Source organism: Suricata suricatta, chromosome 3, assembly GCF_006229205.1.
Source record: "Suricata suricatta isolate VVHF042 chromosome 3, meerkat_22Aug2017_6uvM2_HiC, whole genome shotgun sequence".
Classification (NCBI taxonomy): domain Eukaryota; kingdom Metazoa; phylum Chordata; class Mammalia; order Carnivora; family Herpestidae; genus Suricata; species Suricata suricatta.
The window spans coordinates 65,934,522-65,955,120 of record NC_043702.1 but is presented as its reverse complement, the minus strand read 5'-3'; the positions used below and the strand labels follow the sequence as shown (position 1 = coordinate 65,955,120).

The following is a 20,599-nucleotide window of genomic DNA, read 5'->3' as shown; positions in this document are numbered from 1 at the left end:
CCAGCAACATGCAAACAGTACTTGTTTCTAAGTCTAACTTTCCCAATCCAAGGTACAAAGTTTTTCTCACCTGAGCAGCTTAAGAATCATTTATTCCACACACACACACACACACACACACACACACACACACAGAGCTTTGTGGCCTTTTATGACCAATGTCTGAGCTAGTTTCTGATGACTCAAAAGCAAATTATACATGATTCCTAGTTTCAAGTATCTCATGGTTAAATAGATACAGATATATATGTATATAGTATATTATATATATTATTACAAGGCAGCTTATGGAATTGATTAAGGCAACCTCTCTTATAGCTTTTCTTGTGTTAGTGAGACTTCTTATTTATCATCTGCTGCCTGTTCACCCCCAATCTCCTTGTGGCCCAAGATTGTGTCTTACCCATCTTTTTAACTATTGTACCTAACTTCAGGATACAATACACATTAAATAAGAAAGGCAGGTGTATCATTCCATATTATGGGTAGAGAAATTGAAACTCAAAGACTTTTTTAAGTAGGCTACAAGCCCTGTACGGGGCCCAGCAGGAGGCCCAATGTAGGGGCCCAACATGGGGTCTGAATTTAAGATGCTAAGATCAAGACCTGAGCCCAGATCAAGTCAGATGCTTTAACTGACTGAGCCACCCAGGTACCCTGGGTAATCTCAGTAAGAGATTTTGAACATTTATTAAGAAACTATTAGAATCAGAGAGGGGTTCAAATCTAAGTCCTTTGGTGCAAACACACACACACACACACACACACACACACACACATACACACACATACACACAACACATGCTCTTACCTCAACATCATTCATCTGTTAACATTCCTTTTCAGAAATCAACCTGATAGCAATGTACACAGAAGCATGAATTCTAAGCACATACACCTACAGTCATTTCTAGTAATCTACAGATCACCCAAGTGTAAATTATCTACTTCCTGGCTTATCTGTTAGAAATGATTGCTATCAGAGTGGCTTCCATTTGCCATCTACACACCTCTGAGCCTTTTCCCTCTCATTATATAAGGCTTGCACAGGAAATGCAAACTACTGAGATTTTACTATTAGCCTAGATGCAACATAATTTAAATAAAAAATATAATACACCCCACCCATTGCCAATTGACAGAATGTCATCCAAATTTAATATAAATGCTTTTTAACAGATGCATCCTGAATTCACACAGATAATTTAGAGTTTATTGCAGCTACTTTGTTGTAATTTACTTTCAGAGATTCTGTTTTGGGTAGGGGTGCTTGAGAATATTGCTGTGCATTTTTCTCTCTGAAGCAGCCTTTCCTCCCCCAGGTGATACTATATAATCTTCATTCTTGGAGGTTCAAAAACTCACATACTCTTAGAAGGTAAATCTGGGAAATGCAACCATCTATGTTCAAATTTTCAAGGGATGACTCCATTCTATGGAAAGGCTGACTAGCAATCTGTCAATAGCAAAGTTTCTAGTTGAGCAGTAACATCTTTCCAAACACAGAACAAATTCAGGCTTGCCACACATGGCCATTTCATCAGGAAACAATTCTCTAGACTTTTTAGACATTACTCATGTGATTCATTTTTCAACATGTAAGCTCCCAGGTATGGCTGCAAAAGACTAATCATAAAAAAGCTATAAAAATTAAACAGAGAGAATAGAGGGGAGAAATAAGCATCTGGTGACTTAAACATACAACTGAAAAAAAAAACACTTTTCTTTCCATTTTTTCTATCAATTTTTTCCCTACCCATCCAGATGGAGAGCACCACAGGATACTTTGATGGTGGTAGAGGCTTCACCAACACAGCACTGCTCTGAAAATCACTGGTAGCATTTTCATGAAGACCTAAAAAGGCACAAAGTCTTTGGTCCCTTCAGAATAAACAGTACAGTGCATTTGATAATGAATCTGTCATTTTAAAACTTCAAGGTTTTAATCTTATGCAAAATAGAGTTTAGAACTGATTGTATAGTTTTGGCCAGAATTTGGATTTATATTATGTACTCCTACAGATATCCTAAAATATACTCAAGTAACAAGTTGTTGATGACATATATTATTAATGCAATAATTCCAATAGGTATCTATATAATGCAAACCACTTTAGTGAACTGCTACAGGAAGTCCTTCCATTCAATGCTAGAGACAAGCAGTTAAACACAGATAGGAACCCAGCTGATTAATCATCATCTTGCTCTCACTGAAAAAATTCCATTATCTCAAGACAAGCATATGCAAAGTTTGGAAAGAGAGAAAGAGAGAGAGGAAGAAAGAGAAAGAGATGTATATACTCAAGGTTCTTTCTAGGCTATATATTTAGGGTGAGATAATTGCCCTCCTATTATATCATTCTGAAGATTACATAGCAAAGACTAAAAAAAAAAAATTCCAACATATATATGATAATTACATACAGCAAGTTGTAGTCATTAATTGGGGAATAGAGCAAGTAGACTATGCAACCATAAAAGAAAAAGACAAGATAAGAACCATTAATTAAGTAGTATTTAACCTCCATTTACACCAGCTGTGTGTAAGAGCACCCCAAAACTAATATTTTAACAATTGAAATAAAATCATAGACCAAAGCTTCAGTGTCAAACCATGTAGCCCTTTATTTTTAGTGTAGCATTTGTTTAACTTATGGAACTAATTTTTTTTCTCTCTTTAATGTTTGCCGGAAAGATTCAGTGGATCATTTCAGAATTTGATTTGGCTCTGCCGCCCTGGGTTTAACCAAGCCGGCAGATTCAGCACAGTAAAATGTTCTAATGTGATGATATACCACTGCTTCTAGACCAGGTGACAAGATCAAAATCCAAGAACACGCATAAAACACCTATGAAGAAATGACAGAGCTTAAAGTCAGTCTGAATAATTTCTGAACCAAAAATTTGCAAAAAGAGGAGGGAGAAGAAAAGAGAAAAGGAGAAGCTAGGAGGAGGGGCAAAAGGAAGGTGAATGGCTCATACCAACCTCCTCAAATACTAAATTTAGGAGTTTTATGCACATTCATATTTCCTCCTGACAGAACTCAAGATATATACCAACTGAGCCACAATCACAGATGCATTAGAAGCTCTGCTTCAATTGTGTCAAGAGGGTAGTGTGTGTCCAGTTTGGCACTCATGCGTTTTTCACTTTGCCTACATATGTACTTGTCACATGCACAGTGGTGCATAATGGAAAACATGCACTGTTCACAATGGCTTCTTTCAACCTTCGTTTTCTTTCCCGAGATATGTGCTGCCTGTCTTTGCTCCTGCAGAACATCACTGTTTGATGGGAGCTCTGTAAATCTATATTTAGTGACTGAGATACACCCTTTTCTCCCAACACCCTCAGGACAGCTAAGATCAGCACTTCTGTTAATAGTTTCCAGGTTTGAACTCTGGGAAACTAGGCTACCCCTGGAATTTACTTTTCCCCACAGACAAATAAAGCTTGAGGAATACAACAAAACCTACCCTTTTTGATTGGCACATTCAGACAGAAACTCCTTTGTATCTATGACCACTCCTTTCCTTATGGTCAATATTTAATTGGAATTTAAGATGGATATGCTATTAAAATATGAAGTTTTTTAAATTAAAAAATGGGAAATAAAATGTAATGATACACATGTAATAGGAAAGGTTGCCCATTGGCCAAACACACCATTATGGCATTGGTATGTCTGGCCTGGTGGTCTTTTGTGCTACTATGCATGTAATGTGCTCAGAAGGTCTGTCATCTCCCCCTCCAAACTGAGGCAGAAGCCAGGCACAGGATCTCAAATATGGGAGGCTTTCGATAAATGTCTCTAAATTCAACTGAACATCAGCAGCCTCTTTTTATATTCAGGCCTGACTCCATCTTTCTTGACTGTCTTTATCACTTAGGAATGTTGAAGAAGATATGTCTTTCCATCCCTAGAACTGAATGAGTGTCAGGGGAGAAAAATTATAGATAGAGAGGAAGGAGAATTTTGCAATCAATTCCCTCCTGCTGACTTTGATTCCTACAAGTTTCTGGAAATCAGCAAAAGACTGGGAGTAGACCACCTCCATGTTGGCCTGCAAGCTGAGCTTTAATAGTAACTATTATGGTAGGTAGTAGGAAGACCCTAGAAGCCCAAAATATCTGGAGAGCTAAGCAGAGGTACTTCTTGTACCTACAGTGATACATATACATATATATGTGAATGTTTGTATCACCTCGTTTACATAAATAAATAGATAGATAGATATATAGAGATACTTGAATGTTGGATTTATCTCTGAAGCTAAGTTAGATAGGGGGAAAAAACCAAACTAGATCTTGACCAACTACTACTTGACGAGCTGAAGTTGGAGCAATTGTAAACAAGTGAAAGAAAATCCAGTTTTAAAAATGCCTTAACTGTAGCTTGAAATGGTGCGGTAAGTACCCTGTAGTCAGCACAGCTTTCTGGAATGAAGCATGTCTCATGGAAGAAAAACTTTTATGTAACTTAAATTCTGTATACCTGAATGAATTATTTTCAAAGCACACTCTCGGGAAAGGGTTCTTGAAGGTATAAGAAGCCTTAAATAGTACTATGGAATGAAAGACTAGAGGGCAATTCGAATGTGCAACTTTGTCATTTTTGCTTTAAAAAGAAATGTCAGAAATATGATATCTGTAATGATCTGACTTTCTGAAAATAATCCAATGGCAGATAAAGGGGCTTTTCTCTAGAAGCAAGGGACGTATACCTTGAAAAATATTGATTTATATTGAACACTTAGAATCATATTAAACATCACTCCCCCAGAAATATCAAGTTAATTATTGATAAACACTCTGATGTTACCATCAGGCTCAATATTCAGGAGCTCAAGTTCGTTTCTTGGTGACCTTCTATATCAATAGTATTCAAATGTACAGGTAGCTCCCATTTTAAGTTTCATTTATTTTCCTTTACATTTTGTCTCCTTCATAAGCAAGCACAAGGTCATTCTTCCCTGCATTGTTCCACAAAGGTTACCTGGCACACATTACAAGCACATGGCCTTTGGACCAAATGTAGCACATTGCTTTTCCTTTTGGCTTCCAGGTGTTGGAAATGTGTAGATATCTTTAGGTTTGAATACATTTTCCAGTTTGCAACAGTTCTCACCTCTTCCTATTGTTACCCAGATATTTACAACTAACTTATTGATCCTTGTAGACATTTGAGCTGGTAAGCTCTACCTTAGAGTCTGGACTTTCCCTGATGCAAGGAATATTCCTTATTCCATGTTATTCTTTACTTTACACTGGTCTATCCTTCACTTGGCCGGTTTGGTTTAGCACTAAGTTTTTTTCAGGCATTCATTCATTCATTGTTTGTTCAGCTGCTTCTAAAGGCCAAGTTCTGACCTGGGCACTGATGACCAAGGTAGTGCCTGCTGGTGATACATCATGCCTGCTCTCATAGAGCTTCTATTCCATCAGTGGTGATGAGAGGGGATTCGAAAATTAAGTAAATACATTCAAGCGACAATAAATATTATGTAGAAAAAAATAAAAAAGAAGGAGCTCAAGCACCACAAGAGATACTATTTTCTACAGGGGATCAGGAACGTTCTCTCTGATGAGGTGACATCTTAAAATGTTTTTTAATGTTTTATTTTATTTCAGAGAGGGAGAGAGAGAGAGAGACAGCATGAGCAGGGAAGAGTCAGAGAGAGAGGGAGACACAGAATCTGAAAACAGGCTCCAGGCTCTGAGCTGGCAGAACCCATGAACCATGCGATCATGACCTGAGCCGAAGTAGGAAGCTTAACCGAATGAGCCACCCAGGCCCCCCAGAGGTGACATCTTGGCACATACCTGAATCAAGTCATAAACTATGCAGATATCTGAGGCAAGAGCTTTCCAAGCAAACACGGGTCTCCTCTTAGACAGAGTTCTATCTTTACACATGTAAGAGCTTCTACCTCTAGCATACTTTGTGATTTTCATAGCTGAGGATAGAAGAAAACTGATAGTGGTTTTATGCTTAATTTTATCATACTTTTTGCACTTCATTTTTTGAAATGGAGGAGAAAAGAAATCATTGGTTTTCAAGATCTTCTTTCAGGATTACAACATGACTTGATGCATCTGCTATAACTGAAACAATGGTAATAAAATTTAGCTACTCTGGAGGAAAATATCTGTTGAAAAGAAGTTACTTATAGAAAACCTTCTTACCAAAAATCTCAAGGTTACTTTGAACAGCAACAATAATGACTAACAGACAATGGCATGATGAAGTTAAAAAAAATGATATTTCTTTTGTGAGTATTGTTAAAAATAATATAATAAATGGACATTCTATTTACTCTAAAAAAAAAAAACCAGAGTAAGTAATGGTTGTAAATGAGTAATTAAACAGAATTTTTGTTTTTAAAATAGCACTTATTGTAAAATTTTAAAGAGATTTAAGAGGTTATCTTCACCAGTTCTTTTTCTTGTTTTTCATAAAGTTTTTATTTATTTATTTTTGAGAGAGAGAACGAGTATGTGTGTGTGCAGGTGTGGGGGAAGGGCAGAGAGGAAAAGAGAGAATCCCAAGTAGGCTCTGTGCTATTAGCGCAGGGGCTTCATCTCACAAACTATGAACTTCACGTGCTCAATTTCCTTTTGAACATTAAGAAAACTAAAACACTGGGGAGTACATGGTTTGTCCAAGGACAAAGAGCCAATTTTTTGGTAAAACTGTAACCTGAACTTAAGATCCTTCATTTTTAGACTAGTGCTCTTCCTCTGTACATACCACATTCTGCTAGTGAATTAAAAAAAAAAAAGTAAAAACTACTATGAGACTTGTTATTTTTCATGTAATAGGATAATACTCAATGGCTATAAAAAGTTCAACATTTTCTTAGTGTATCCACCATGCCTCTCCCTCCATGACTACAGGAACGCGAGCACATGTTCTATCAGGAAGGCTATTTTCTCAATACTAATATGACTATAACTCTCTGAGCCAAGCACCCTGAGCCCTGGTTTATGATTGGGAAGAGCTAGATTAATTTAGGACCTTCACAAATGCTTTAAAAAGGCATTAGTGGGGCCTGTTGGATTAGAACGATGAGATCTAAGAATCCACACTTATTAGGGTAGAGTCTCAACCCAGTTCTGGATCTTTGCAGATGGCAATCATAGAAAAAAAGAAACTACACATCTGCCAGCTGGCTAGGTTTATGCAAAATCATTGGATTAATCAATCCAGTCTGATCCCCAGCTTGCGTATGTTTATTCATCATTTTACCACTACAAGAACAGTCATCAATGATTTCTTTGCTCACTTTATTTTCAAGTGGAAAACATTTCTATGAAATAATATCTTCAAATATATTAGCTGATAGTCAATTATAAAAATATCAATATAGAAGTAATTTTAAAATAGTTCTTCAAGTTAATTTGATTTTTAAGAGTCACCTGAAATAACTAGGCACTTGTTTTGCTTAGCCCAAAATTAAATTCTTGATTACTAAAAATTCCTGTCACCAACAGGACGTTACTAAATTATGCCAGGGGTTGTGCTACAATAGCACACGATTACTCTTTGCATAGTCCCCACTAGTGACGTGAATTGTCCAAACTATGAGTTTGAATTCCTATACTGTAAACTAATGGAGATGTATCAGTCTTAGTACAGGTTCAACTTAGTTCAGTGAATATATATTGAGGACCTACTAAGTACCAAGCATAGATAATGAAAAACCTATTAAGAAAGAAACCCCAACTCAAAGAGTTTGGATTTAATTTCGAGTTTCAGTCAGATGTCAGAGAATCAATAATCTTATATTTGTTTATATTTTATTTAGGTTGCAGTAAATGCCGTCCATCCAGAACTAATCCAAGAGCAAAGGCCTTATGCCTTAGATATAGGTTATGGACCCACACACTCCCAACATTTGAAGAAAGTGCAACACTATGTTCTGAGATGGAAATTTAGAGGGGAAGGGGTAGTTTGCACATAGTAGGCTGTCAATAAAAGTCTGATGATTGAATGGTAACTCCACTCTTCTGTTTTAATTTGACACCCAAGGAAGACATCATTCACAGTGAAAAACCTCCAGTGGTATCAGGAATCTCCATGCTGCTCTCTCCCCAACATATCAGGCCGTGAGGTTTTATGCTACAGTCATTGCAATGGATTCTGCCACTCGAGTGCTTGTAAAAGAGACTAGGAAGGGAACAGGATTCTGTGCAGATACTATCAGTAGTGAAATCAGAACTGCCTGGCAGCTGTATGTAAGAGCCATTTGAAATCAGACATCGCTAATTAGTGAATAGTCTAAACACAGACTTTACAAATGTTCATAAGATTCATGTTTTTTAGAACACATTCTTACCTTCCTTTTTTCATAATTTTTTTTATGTTTATTTATTTTTTAGAGAAAGAGAGGCAGAGCATAATCTGGGGAGGGGCAGAGAGACAGGGAGACACAGAATCTGAAGCAGGCTCCAGGTTCTGAGCTGCCAGCACAGAACCTGACGTGGGGCTCGAACCCAGGAACCGCGAGATCATGACCTGAGAAGTTGGATGCTCAACGGACTGAGCCACCCAGGTGCCCCATCTTATCTTCTGTATCAAGGATAACATTACAGCTTGAGTTATGACTTATTCTAGAAATTAAATTATAAGAAGAAATAGCCAACTCTCAGCTTCTAAAGGGAAAATTGTAACTTTTACAAAAGTTTAGATTAAATAAAAAAAGCTTAATTTGAATATACTTCTAAAACCAAAGCAAAAAGTTTAAGAAATTCATAGAACAATCTCTTAAATTGAAAAACAGGATGGATGAGATGTGAAATATTCAGTAATATTTTTTGCTCCAAATAACATTTTTTTTAAAGAATTTTTGGTTTGGGGAAAGAGACAAAATTTATCACTCTCAAATCATTGCTTTACTTTGTTAAAAATATGTACACTCATATTTTGATATTTCTAAAAATAACGTATGTAGTGCATATGATTATGTTCCATTAATAATAAAATCTAAAAAAAATCTGCTCCAGTATAAAACCTTTACAATTTTTTTCTAAATGATCATGTCTTGAAGATTCTGAGTAATAGAAAATATCGTGACATTGTAGATCAATTATATGAATATTCAGTTAAAATTTGTGATAATGAGATATGGCCTAACCATATTCAGCAATAGCACCAAGTGTTTAAACATATATGGACAAAAAATCAGATATGATAAAAAATAATACTTAAATGATTAATATAAATGTAGTATTAAATAATATAAAATATTAAAACTTGGAGTCTACAATCCAGTTCCTTCACTTTATTTATTTTATTTGCTTAGTTTTTATTTCATAATCATAAACTTAACTCTGCAATCCAGGTAGATGTGGAGGGGGGTAAGGAAAATATAGACTCCAGCAACAGCACAAAGATTATAGGATATTTTGAACAGATGGGGATGAAGGGGTGCTCTCCTGAGCTATAGAAGGAATGGTCTGGTAGTTAAGATAAAACACAAGTCAAATTTATTCAATTTGTCCACAGTCAGCACTGGTGATCTTCTTGCTGGTCTTGCCATTTATGGACCCAAAGAACTCCATGGCTTCCATAATATTTATGCCCTCTTACACCTTGCCAAAGACCATGTGCTTGCCATCCAACCACTCAGTCTTGGCAGTACAGATAACAAATTGGGAACCATCTGTGTTGGGCTCATCATTTATCACAGACAAGGACCGATGTCCTTCAGGATGAGATTCTCATCATCAGATTTCTCCCCATAGGTAGACCTGTCACCAGTGCTATTATGACGTGTGAAGTCACCACCCTGGCACATAAATCCCAGAATAATCCTGTGAAAACGGGAACCTTTATAACCAAATCCTTTCTCCCCAGTGCTCAGAGCACAAAAGTTCTCTGGCATCTTTGGAACTTTGCAAACAGTTAGGAGACTCAGCCCAAGGGGTTGCTGTCCAGGACAATGTCTAAGAACATGGTGAGATTGACCAAGGCTGGGCAGCATGGATGGCTCCAGGGTGACAAGCGCAAGGCCCAGTCCCTTCTCTGTTTTTTTCTTTTTATTTATTTACTTTTTTTTTTTTTTTTTTGAGATACAGAGAGAGACAGCATAAGTAGGGGAGGGTCAGAGAGAGAGGAAGATATAGAATCTGAAGCAGGCTCCAGGCTCTGAGCTAGCTGTCAGCACAGAGCCCGACATAGGGCTCAAACCCACGAACTGTGAGATCATGATCTGAGCTGAAGCCAGATGCTTAACTGACTGAGCCATCCAGGTGCCCCACAGTCCCTTCACTTTGAAATTGAAGGCATAGAATCCAGATAATTTCTTTCATTTGCTTTGACAAGATTGTAAAATTCACTGGTGGAATCAACCTCAGCTTTTGCTGATGTTAACCACTAAAATGTGTCACCCCTGATTAGAGGTACTGGGGTCAAAGATCAGAGCAAACTACTAATTAGTCCATGCTTTCCTCAAAAATAATAACATTTTTTAGCCTTTTCTACTAAGAATTTCTTTAAACAGAATAGGTGGCAATGGTAAGACGTAAGAAACAAGAAGTAAGAGCAAGAAGCTTCTAGAAGAAGGCAAGGAAGGAGAAAGCAGGGAAAAATGTAATCTGCTTCAGTATTTTGACCAATGCTGGACCTTGCAAAAATTTGGCATTGGGTCACTCAATTCAGACATGGTCTCCATGATGCTAATTCAGTTGGAAACCATGATCCTCGGTGAGTGAAAAATCCTCAATATTGATTGAGACAGGGTTTTTTTTTTTTTGAAGTGTTAAGTTTTATATCTAGTAAACATTGTAGAAGATAAGCTAATTTAGATGTGGGTGGATCGAATTAAAGTCCATAGAGGCTAGCATATTGGAAGAAAAATGAATTACCATATTTGGGAGGTGGTATTCAGTTGGCAGTGGTGGAATTTGTAACCACAACAAAGTCCCAGGATAGGAGGGAGAAAAAGCACCATGTGACATAGCATCTCTCAAACTGGCCTTCTCACAATAGATTGTTTCCAGCCTCTCTCTGACTCCACCGCTACCCTCAAATCCCAGTCGGCTTCCATGCCGAGTTTTTTATTCGGCCGCTGTTTTCTCTCCACCTAGTTTCCTTCCAAACCAACCTCCACGTTCCACTCGTCAACCACTGCTTTAGAAAGCTTCAGGCCGGATGGGCAGGCATGAAGTGCTGGCAGGTGGTGTGGTTGTTAGCCAGCCTTGTGTATCACAAGAGATCTGATGCTATCAAATTCCTTTTCCCCCAAAGACTAAAGAGAGCAAGCCTTTGTGAGCATGCAGGAGGGGGATGAAAACAGTTTGTCTCCCGAGCAGCCAGCCTTTGTCATGTTACAAATGAAATCACTTTGGAAATTTAGAGAATTAATATCATAATGAAGACGGGAGGACCCATTAGGGTGGCCTAATGTTGCTCTGGAGAAATGTGATGGATGCCCAGTGGCTGCAAACCCTTATTTGCAGAGAGTCACCTCTGCAGTTGCCATTATTAGGAAGATGTCTGAAGCAAAGGATCAGACACAACCATTGCAAGATGAGATAGTGTTTGACTGGTTTCCAGGGAACCGAAGGATACAAGCTTAGTTGTACCTGTCACTATGGCTCCCAGCATTTTTCCCCCTTAATGTCTTTTTTAGCTGTAGGAAGTTTCTCTTTAAAGATTCAGTGCTTTCCTAATGGCATAAAGTGAGTAATGGGGAGCATATAAAAATGCTATATAGATTACAAATGGATTCAGTCTATTTTAAGACAATGTGTGCCAGCCCTAAAGAACAATTTTATTTGGCTTTAGTTTTCTCTTGAAAATAAATTTAGTCAAACATTCTGAAATGAGCACACCACTGGTGTCCCTGTGTTCATTTAGTTTTCCATGTAAAATATCATTGGTTTTCCATGGCAATGTACGTGCCTACCCAAAATCGGATCTGCATTTGATGCTCTTTCCTTCACTAAACCCTAGAATACAGTACTTCCAGGGATTACTGTAAAATCTAATTGAATCATCATTTCTGATACCCAACTGTCTCTACCTCTTGCACTACTTTTCAGTGATGTTGGTAAACATACTAGGAAATGAGAGTGTTCCAAAACCCCATATCAACTCCAGACTAGATCAGAAAGAAGAATAATTTCCCCCAAGAAAACTTTGGAATGGTGTAAAAGAAGAGAAAAGCTAAATGTTTTAAGATTTCCTGGAAAGCAAAATTACTCCATTTTTCTTCCAATTCACAAATGTCCTTTCATGTCTCGAATCTGAATATAAATTTGATTTGTATTTCTTATTCCCGTGCCTGCCATTTATTGAGTAATATTCTTTCTCTGCAATATTTTTCTTCCAATATCTCTCCTATTTCAAAACAGGTGTATAATGCTTTTTTTTAAATTGAAATTTCTGTAGAGACATAATCACCCAGGTTTTGGAAGTCTTGGTCAATGATAAATGGAAACAACTCAGAGATGATTCCCAATTCTTTTCCCAATATGAACAAAAACAAAATAGCTAAATTTATTTACTGATCAATTAAAGGGCAAACTTAAACTATTCTAGGATTTGGTTCAGTGAATATCCAGACTTTTTCTGTTGAGCTGCTTCTAATTTCCTGTTCTCTTCTGTACTCAAAACATTTTAGTCAAATCTCTCTCATGTGAATTAATAAACGGGAAGCAAAGTTCACCTAAAAGCTGAGCGAACTACTCTTTGGGTTGTCTCTGGTGCCTTTTGAAGGGGACACAATTAGTTTAATCCATAAAGCCTTGTTACCTTTATGAAACAGTAAATTCTATTTGCTCTCTAAACATAAAAACTTACTGATCATCCATACATATACTCCACATGTTCATGTTGGTGCGTATTGTATTTCATGTCTACATTTATCACATATCTTTTTAGTCTTTAACTTTATCATGCATCTAAGTCACTTTTCCCTAGCTATATTTGAGTCTCCTTAAAATGAGTAAATATTTATCTTCGTGGTACCTAGCCTGGTGTTAGGCATATAGCAAGGACTCCATAAATATGTGCTATATGAAGTCAAATTGATATAACCAGTAAATGCTAAAAACTTCCTAAAACTCAGTATAGATACACAAATCCAATGTGTGGTAGGAAATGTATGTGGTCACTCTTCTGTACTGTTTTAAATTTCCTTCCAAACTGTTACATACACATCCGAATAATAAAGATATCCATCCTCTCTAAAGCAAATAAAAGGGTCCTAATGAACGTAATGGACCCCACTAGCATCCAGACTCCGAAAACGACAAATGTGATCTTGGACAGAGAGGAATCTAATGAAAACAATCACATTACACAGAGCTCTTCCCTGCTCGGTGCTCAATAAGTGAGCAGCAGGCTCTCTCTGTCTAGCTTACAGAAAACAGGAGGTAGCAGTTTGCAAGGAGCAGTGTTTTAATGTGATTGGACTATAACAGACAATCTATTTACAGCATGCTCTGGGGAGCTTATAAACAAATGTTGAGTAATTTCAGCCAGCAGTAATTACCCTTGCAGCTGACAAGGAGAGCATGAGACTTTCTCCTTCACCTTCAGCCCAGTCCAGAAGGCAGAGTACACAATGCCACTTCTAATTATTTCTGCATTTCTATGGCTAAAGACCAAAGTATGTTATTAGAGAACATTTTAGAAGCTTTTTAAAAGCTTATTTATTAGGACAATTAAAAGTCATCACTATGACAGCAAATAAAAGGTTCCATTCTCAGGAATGCAGTATCAGGCGAGCCTCTGCCCACTTACCTTTAAAGCAATGTGGACTTGTTTTGTGTTGTCTATTGTTAAGAGTTGAGACTACAGCTTGGTAATACAGTGAAATAGTATCTGGAATGCATTCGGTTTAATTCTGAGATATGCCTTTTACTCTTTATGATTTTCAAGCTATTTACAGCATACAACTGAAGTTATGTCTCAAAAGGCACAGAATTCTGCAGTGGTGTGTGTGTCCATTCTGTGATTACAGATGCTATTGGAGATCAAACGCCTGCGGTCCTACTGTCTCCCACTTCTGCCTCTCACAGAAGGCACCGGATACCCAGGCTGGTTAAAGAATTTTATCTGGAGAGGGGACTCATGTTGCATCAGCGTGACATAGAAAGACGTTAAAAATTCAAAGATCTAAAAATAAACCTTCGGGAGATAAGCTTCTAATGGAGGACTGAAGGAGTAAAACAATTATGCAGAGCAATCACCCTGAGCGTTTGTAATTAACAATCAAATTACTTCCCAGAAGTGTCCAACAAGAGAACTTTTGTTGAACATTTCTATACGTGCCAAACTACCCCAAAGTAATTGGGGAAATCGGTGAACTGTGGTGTGTGCTGGTTCTCAAGTACCACAGCCAGTTTGGCGATCGCTGAGCTTGCCTGCCTCAGTAAGTTCAGTTCAGTTCCCTACTATAGGAATTGACAGCAGATATCTAATCCCGCAAAGTATATTATTTACATTTTTTGATACGTTACATTACATTACATTCTGTCATGTTGCATTTCATCAACAAGGGATAGAATGTTGCATAACTTCATATGACATGATGACAGATCTCTCTCTCTCTCTCTCTCATTCATACACACACACACACACACTCACACACATACACACACACACCACAAAACTTTTAGGTCAGAATTGTGGGTCTGAGGAAATGCTTTTGGATTTTGGCTCTAAAAGGATCCTAGGAGTATTCCAACGATAACGAAAGCCATGGGCCTGTCGAGACAACACCACAATATTGCCCTGCACAGTGATGCCTGAGCTTATCCGATATACATTTTGCCACCTGTTTGTAAATATTCTTAAATGTGCCGTTACAATGCACGGCGGACCACAAAAACCCAGGTTCTGAATGTTAAGCAACAATATGCTGAAAATCAACCTCCTTGCAAGAAACACCTAAAAACCAAATCGCGGACTTTAACAAGACACCATTAGATGCACGCGCCCACCACTGCTCTGCTCTCCTTGCGGAGACAGGGTTGGCAGCCAGACAATAATTTGTCCTTGTTCGTGAGACTGGCAGGTGTCACTTTGGCCAGTGTGGGATGTGAGTGACAGATATTTTACAGCTGAAGAAATGAGGATGCAGAAATTCGAGAGCACCTCTGGGACTCCTCCGGTCGTTTGCGGGCAGCAGGAGGCCAGAGCAGGCCTCGTGCTCACGCCAGAGCGCTTGCCCCTGCTAAGGGCCGCTGCCGATTCGCGGCATTTTAAATAATATTTCTATTAACAAAGGTGTGTTTCTGCTTTGATGGAAGCGTGTGGAAAGCGGCTCTGTAGGCTGTTCATTGTACACCAAACTGCTCTAATTGCTTTCCTGCGCTTTATTCCGAGATCTAGCAAAAAGCTGATTTCAGTGTGAAATTGCTCACAGATTTAGCAGTTTTGAACAGGCAGGTTTTCAGACGCATTCATAGAATTTATCAAAAGCTGGACATTTGTTTTCCTCTTCTACCCAGAGGTGTCAAATTATTTTAGTTGTACGAAGAGAAGAGAGGAAAAAAATTCTCCTTGGAAAACATTTACGTGCTAATGGTAGGAGATTATAACGGCGCCGACAACAGAATGCCGCACGAAAGCAAAAATGAGACTCTGTCTCTTCCACCTGGAGAGAGTCGGGAGCTTATGTTTTATGTTTTCTTGGGTTTGATGTAATGTTTGTAGATGCTAAAGAGTAATTACACATTTAAACAATAATGTAAAAAGGAAAATAGCTGTGAAGCTTCAAACACATCTATACTGTATTTTAAGTATGAATTTTTAGGGTCACCTTTCCCTATGAGTTAAAAGAAAAAGTTTTACAAAGTTTAATCATCCAAATACATTAATATGTAAATTTAGTGTTGTTTGAGGGTTATAACATCAAAAGAAAATGGTTAAAACCAGCAGACCGTCCAAAGATTTCACGAACAAAATAGTGTCTGAAATTTACAGGCAGTACGTTTAAAATGGAAAGATAAAAATCACTTCCTTTAAAAATGTGTTGCAAACCTCTGAAAGCCTTATTCTCCAATGCCATGTCTGGTGTGAAGATCGCAAAGAAAGGGGACTTCTCTTGTCCTAAGTCTGAGTCCTACCTGATAGTCACATCCCATAAACACAATATTTGAATTATCTTTTTTCTTAAGATTATAAATAGTTATGCTAAGATATACTCTTGTCCAATATACTTCCAGAACTCATGGGAGTTTACTCAAACACAACTGGTGTAGAGAGGATACATTTTTTCCAATCAAAATAACTAAATTTTGTGACTGCGTAAAAGAATTCTTATATACGGTGTTATACAAGCAACATGAATACTAGACTTCAGTTACAAGGATAGTTTTCTGCCTTCATTTTCCATTCATTTCCTCCAGACCACTGCTGAAATATTACCTTGCAAAATGAAAATGAAAGCCATATGTTGATTAGGGAAAACATTAACGTCACAGTACTTTTCAAGCTTCACTGAAAGAGTTAACACCGAAACTCTCTCCAAAGAAAAAGAAGATACGTTGATTGAGATGGATGTTAGAATGTGTTGTTTTGTATCATTTGCCAAATGTTGTTTTATTTTTAAAATGATTACTTATGTTAAATAAATTGATGTGTGCATGGAAACAACATAATACGATGTTCATAGTAGCCTACAATTTTAGGAACAGATATAAGATTTTTCCCTATGAATGGAATAAACCCTCTACATAAAAACCTATAACATGCTGAAAAACATACAGTCACATTACTTTTTTCTCTACTTACTAATGAGAAGATAAATTGTTCTCCTTTGGAAATCAAATATTTTTCTAACCACCGTGTTTCTTTAATTAAACTGTATTCTTTATAGTGATCAAATATAATTAGCAGTAACAAGTATTTAATGAAAACAAACTGCTACTCCCAAACCTTTTCTACATGTTTTGTTTAAATTCCATAGATGCTCCAAAGATAACTGTGTTTCCGCCACAAGCACAAATGTAACCCCCCCCATTCTGCCCACCCCGATTTGCCAGGAGCCTTTAAAACAACAGAAAACAACAACAACAACTTCTGAAATTCCAAGACTTCAGTTCAAATTAAATCCTGCTCCTCAGCCAAAGCAGCTCTTCCAAAAAAGCTTAACACCTAGCACTTCAAATATTTATAGATTTTTTTTTCCAAAAATCCCATTTGGTATCATCACATAATAAAGCATTACCCTGGTATCTTTGATTATTAGTAAAGTGACCAAAATGAGAAGAAACGTGCCCACGCTGGACTCATTGACAGCTGGGTGGTATAGCAAGTCTTCTGTAATTAATTGTGAGTGAAAGGGGGTTTGGTTTTGAAGCCTCGTAAAACTTTTCCCACATGGCTGAACCCACGGTCAGGAGACGTTAGGCAACATTAACTGCCTGCACAGTTCTGCAAGGCTCTAGAGGAACAGCGAGGCTCTGGGGCTCCAATCCTGAGAACCTTGGGACGTAAGACATCAGCGTCTACCTTTCATCTTCACTGAGATTTGGAGTGGGTTCAGACCACAGAGGCTCCGTAATTCTCACTAATTCATTTGCTTTCCTGATTCACTTGGCTTGGGATAACCTGAGAATGATAATGAACCTGTGAGAGGAGCTCTTAGTCCCTTGCCTTTGAATGTGCTCGGCATGGATCTAGGGCTTTCTGTGAATCTTGCAAGAGGAAAAGAATCTTATTAACACTGATTGCTAGTCGTGAGGTTTCCTCTAAAAATTACTCTTGTGTTTTAACTCTTGCTCGTTTCCTGCAAAGCAGAGAAGTGGGGGTGGGAGGCCGATGGGGGAGGGTTATTTATGCAGATGATGCATATTTCTGGATGCTAGGGCGATATTTGGGGTGTGATTTAAATCCAATCTCAGCAGCTAGTTTTTTGTTGTTTCCCAAAAAGCAACCTCCGTGTTTCCTACCCTCTACTGCAACTAACACCAGGTGTTTTTGTCATTTTCCATAGATAAACATGGTCTTGTAACAGAGAAGTAAAGTTTTTCATGGAACACCCAAAGCCTCTTCTAAAAAAAACCATTTTCTGGCTTAATTTATACAAGAGTTGTCAAGTTCACAGGCATTTGCTCTGGTTTTGGAATTCTGTTGAATTGGCACTTTTGCTTTTACAATTAGTGTGTTGTGGACCTTTAACTTCTACCTAGGTAAGAATTTGTGCTTGAGATGAAAAAGTCAATAAATGAACTGGGCAAAGTGGTGTGTTTTAGTGAAGCAATAAAAAGGGCAATTTGGGTCTACTAGTCTAGCCGAAGGTGATCATTCTTTAGATCCTGAGATACTAAACTACTGACCAAATGATTTCCTTGTTCGGTTGTAATTGTACCTTCGCATTTCAGTTGCATAGACCCTCTCAGGCCACGTGCCAGCCAAAGTCATATGCAGCAGTTGCGATGAAATGGATGCACCAAAGGGGCAGAAGAGGGCTTGACTCAAGAAATAGAAAGGGATCTTGCTGGCAGAGCAAAGTGCTAACACACTCTGGTACTTTACAAAAGGTGCGTAACCTCTGATGCCTTGTGCTTATCCCCCATGTGGGGACTCTCTTATCAAGATTTTAACTTTCCTCCACAATCTGAGTGTGCAGAGCAGCCCGTGACATCCATATGCAATTAGTAAATGGATAGCGGGCATAGTGGGCCACAAACCTAAGCTCTAAGTCCTCACCACGTTTTGAGCAGATGGGATACAACTTGTTAAAATAGGGAAGAGCCCATGCAGTCCAACTCCTGGGGATTTTAAAGATGACAAAACTCAGGACAAAGAAGGTTGGGAGAGTTCTCCAAGGTCAAATAGCTGGTTAGTGATAGAGCTAGAAGGAAAATTCAGTGTTCAGATCCCAAGTCCAGTGCTGTCTCAGACTGAGTGCTAGAATTTCCATACAAATGTCTTGACATTACAATGCACATGTTCAAGGGCTTAATGCTAATGGGAAGTATTTCAAGCAGTAAACTGTTCTCCTAAACCACACCACTGCTCCTCTCCATTGACTTCCTATTGCCTGACACCATTCGCTTTGTTTCAGTTTTGACTCTTTCCAAGGACACTCCCTTTTATTTCTGCCCAACCAGAGAATGCCCCCACTTACAAACAAGTTGACAACACTGGAGGTTAAATTTTCACTCATTTCCTTTCTCTGCAATAGCACACTGTTATCCCTCTCTTGGTCTCTCTCCGTATTGGGACTATTCCTATTTCTGGCTAATACTGGGTGACTCTTTACTAAAGTAATCATTTATTTACAATTTATTTCTAATTCCACGAAATCACTTGTTTGGTGCAATTTCACAAAATGGGTTGTTACAAAGATGTGCAATTTGAAAAATATTTATGAAAAACACATAAATGCTTCTATCAAGGAAATGTGATCATCTCAAAGTAAAACAGTGAATAAGAACATGGGTTTGGGAGCTGACAAATCTGAGTTTAAATCCCTAGCTTCAGCACTTACTATGACCTTGAGCAAGGTGTTTAACCTCCTTAAGCCTCAATTTTCTCTTTTATAATAGATGCAGCTTGTACAGTCTTACCAAAATGACTAGCACACCATAGGCTCTCAACAAATGTTAGCTGTCGTTGTTGTTCTTCTTAGTGACATTATTATTCTATCGGTATAAATGATAAAATAGATGCATGTATGAAGCTTTGCAAAACTATAGTTATTCAGGGTTGAATGGATTGCGGGGTTGTCCTAGAGAAAGAAGGAGGGAATAAAAGTGAAAAGCTAATTCAAGTGCTCCAGGTTGAGAGAGTGAAAGTGATGACATCACTTGTCACACCCTAAAGGGGTGAATCTCGGAAGCAGGTTCCAGTGAGGTGGCTTTGATAATTGTGGATTCATGTCAGGTGAGAGCAATAGAAAGCTATCTCAAGAGGCAACTCGGGTGGCCTGGAAAATCATGAATTTGGTTATCAATCTCTAGGGAAAGCAACAAAATCAGAGAGAGCTGAGGAGAGAGCCATAAATGAACCCAAACCAGGGCCCAGGGTCCCTCTTGGACCCAGAAGAAAGTCAAGGGTAGAAGCCAGGAGCAAGCCAAGTTACTAAGCAAGAAAATATAACATAGAGTTAGAATGGAGTCAAGAGAAATACTAGTAATCACAGATATGGAGATTCCTCCAAAGAACTGTGTCCATGCACCCTTCTGAGGATCAGCAGTCAAGAGTTTCCCAAGTAAAGCCAGGAAGCTGTCACTGGTTTTTGTGAAGGCCATGGTGACTCTGAAAAAGAAAGCATTTTGGAAGAGGAAGTTTAGGATGATGGTCATGAGAGGAAAAATGGTGTATGTGTTTTAATATGCACAATTGAGGGAGCAGTGGGAGCATCTAGTAGAAGTAAGCTACTAAGAAAACTATATGACTGAAACTTAGCAGGACATTCAGAAAACTATTCAGGAAAATCAAGGAAATTAACATCAGTATGTGCTGCTCATTTTTACTTAATCTTATTTATCCCATGCAAAAAGCATTATTAGCTCTACTTTTAGATGCAGAAACTAAGGTTATAAGAAGTAAAAATATATATCCAAGGTCATATAGCTAATAAATGGGAGAACTATAGAGAATTAAAATTGATATCTGCCTGCTATCAAAGT

The 20,599-nt window shown here is 38.0% G+C and overlaps 1 pseudogene; it reads right to left on the bottom strand.

The window, feature by feature from the left end:
- Positions 1-9,490: 9,490 nt before the first annotated feature.
- LOC115287014 lies at positions 9,491-20,218 on the bottom strand (annotated as a pseudogene).
- Between the last annotated feature and the right edge of the window lie 381 nt (positions 20,219-20,599).